This window comes from Aethalodelphis obliquidens, unplaced genomic scaffold, assembly GCF_003676395.1.
Source record: "Aethalodelphis obliquidens isolate GAN/ISIS:26980383/991018 unplaced genomic scaffold, ASM367639v1 scaffold26, whole genome shotgun sequence".
Taxonomy (NCBI): domain Eukaryota; kingdom Metazoa; phylum Chordata; class Mammalia; order Artiodactyla; family Delphinidae; genus Aethalodelphis; species Aethalodelphis obliquidens.
Genome location: NW_020837970.1, coordinates 12,262,295 through 12,265,401, shown reverse-complemented (window position 1 = coordinate 12,265,401; position 3,107 = coordinate 12,262,295).

The window sequence follows — 3,107 nt, the reverse complement described above, 5'->3', positions numbered from 1 at the left end:
TGGATCAGGTAGGTCATGCCTGTTACTGAACACATAGGGAGGGGCTCCGCAGGAAGCCTCTGAGTTACTGCCTAGTTTTGGAAGATGAGAGCAATGTTTTATTTTGCATATCACTTTTAAGCATCTCTCTTTTGTATCCATCTTCTCACTTGCTTCTCACCACACCCTGTGAGGCAGGCAGGGAGGTACTTACCTCCATTTTCTCACAGAGAGGACTGCCTCCTGTGGAGATCATTTAATGAGAGACTATCTTTCTCCTGCTGCTTCCTTTTACATTTCCTGGGACCTACTGTTTCCATGGTCCTGACCAGGGACTACAGGAAGGATGAGAGTGAGGCTGTTGGGTGAAGCTTCTAGGCTGGGAGGAAAGCCAAGCCACAGGGTGACATCCAGCAGAACGCCTGAAACCAGGTGTGGTGACTTATAATATCACTGCGATAAAGATTCAGAAAGGGAATGTCTAGGTCTTTTCCTTTTCCGAGAGTATTAAAATCAGTTTGTTGAGTGCCATGAACATTCCTCTTGAAGCAATAGAAAAATATCAGAGAAAGTAAACAGAAAAGTATACTGAAAATATAAACAGAAATTAGTGAGGAAGAAAAAGATACACTGGAGAGAGATGTCAAACTCCAAATTTAGTTATTTGAAAAAGAAAACTAATAAAATTGACAATTGTTTTTCTAAATTTTTAATTTAATTTAATTTTTGGCTGAGTTGGGTCTTCGTTGCTGTGCACAGGCTTTCTGTATTTGCAGCAAGCAGGGGCTACTCTTCGTTGCAGTGCACGGGCTTCTCATTGTGGTGGCTTCTCTTGTTGCAGAGCATGGGTTCTAGGTGTCCAGGCTCAGTAGTTGTGGCGCACTGGCTTAGTTGCTCCGTGGCATGTGGGATCTTCCCAGACGAGGGCTTGAACCCGTGTCCCTTGTATTGGCAGGCGGATTCTTAACCACTGTTCCACCAGGGAAGCCCCAAAATTGACAACTTCTGACAAGATTTATCAGATCAAGAAAAAGAGAAGGCATAAATAAATAAATAATATGGGAATGAGAACAAGGGACATAACTGAAGAGATGGCAGAAATCTAAATAATAGATTATGAACAACTGTGTGCCAATAAATCTTAAAACTGCAGAAAAGGTATTATCTATGTATCTCTCTTAGAAAAACTGACTCAAGAAGAAATAGAGAAGTTAAATATCTATAACTAATAAAGACAGGGATCACTAGCAAAGTGTCAGGTCTAGAATGACATTTTACCATTTGCAACAACATGGATGGACCTGGAGGGTATTATGCTAAGTGAAATGAGTCAGTCAGACAGAGAGAGACAAATACTGTATGCTATCACTTACATGTGGAATCTAAAAAATAAACAAATGAACATAACAAAACAGACCCACAGACATAGAGAACAAACTAGTGGTAACCAGTAGGGAGAAGGAAGGGGTGGGGCAAGATAGGGGTAGGGGATTAAGAGGTACAAACTACTATGTATAAAATAAATAAGCAACAAGGATATATTGTACAGCATAGGGAATATAGCCAATATTTTATAATAACTTTAAATAGAGTATAATCTATAAAAATGTTGAATAGCTATGTATACCCGCCCCTGCCTAAGTTCCACCTCCGCTCCTGTAGCCATGGCATTTTTTTTCTTTTCTTTTCTTTTTTCCTCTTTTAGATTGGGGTTCTGTTTTACCTTGTTGATTCACTGTTGTTGATTCTTTTATATTTTTATGTTTCCTAATAAATGTTTTATTTTTCTAATTTTATTCTTTATACTTTGTGAGTGATCCCTCCTTTTAGCTTGTTGCCCCTACCCCACACCCCCCCCCTTTTTTTCTTCTTTCTGCTGTGGTTTTATTTTACCTTGTTGCAGTTGTTTCAATTATAGTTTTATTTTTCCTAATATATTTTTTATCGTCGAATTTTATTTTGTTTTTTATTCTTTGATATTGTACTGCTCCTTTTTTGTTTCTTCCTTTTTTTTTTTTTAACCGCACCATGAAGCTTGTGGGATCTTGGTTCCCAGGCTGGAGGTCAGGCCCGAGCTCCTGTGGTGGGAGCTCTGAGTCCAAACCGCTGGACTAACAGAGAACCCCAGAACCCAGGGAATATCAGTTGGAGTGAGGCCTCCCAGAGGTACTCATCTCAGCACCAAGACCCAGCTCTATCTAACTGCCTGCAAACTCCAGTGCTGGACGTCTCAGGGCAAACAACCAGTAAGACAGGAATACGGCACCATCCATCAAAAAAAAAAAAACAAAAAAAAACGAAACGACAAAATAATATGTTACAGACGAAGGAGCAAGGTAAAAACCTACAAGACCAAATAAATGAAGATGAAATAGGCAACCTACCTGAAAAAGAATTTAGAGTAATGATAGTAAAGATGATCCAAAATCTCGGAAACAGAATGGAGAAATACAAGAAACATTTAACAAGGATCTAGAAGAACTAAAGAGCAAACAAACAATGATGAACAACACAGTAACTGAAGTTAAAAATACTCTAGAAGGAATCAATAGCAGAATAACTGAGGCAGAAGAACGGATAAGTGAGCTGAAAGATAAAATGGTGGAAATAACTGCTAGGGAGCAGTTTAAAGAAAAAAGAATGAAAAGAATTGAGGACAGTCTCAGAGACCTCTGGGACAACATTAAACGCACCAACATTTGAATTATACGGGTCCCAGAAGAAGAAGAGAAAAAGAAAGTGTCTGAGAAAACATTTGAAGAGATTATAGTCAAAAACTTCCCTAACATGGGAAAGGAAATAGTCGATCAAGTCCAGGAAGCCCAGAGAGTTCCATACAGGATAAACTCAAGGAGAAACACACCAAGATACATATTAATCAAACTATCAAAAATTAAATACAAAGAAGAAATATTAAAAGCAGTAAGGGAAAAGCAACACATAACATACAAGGGAATCCCCATAAGGTTAACAGCTGATCTTTCAGCAGAAACTCTGCAAGCCAGAAGGGAGTGGCATGACATATTTAAAGTGATGAAAGGGAAAACCTACAACCAAGATTACTCTACCTGGCAAGGATCTCATTCAGATTTGATGGAGAAATTAAAACCTTTTTTTTTTTTTTTTTT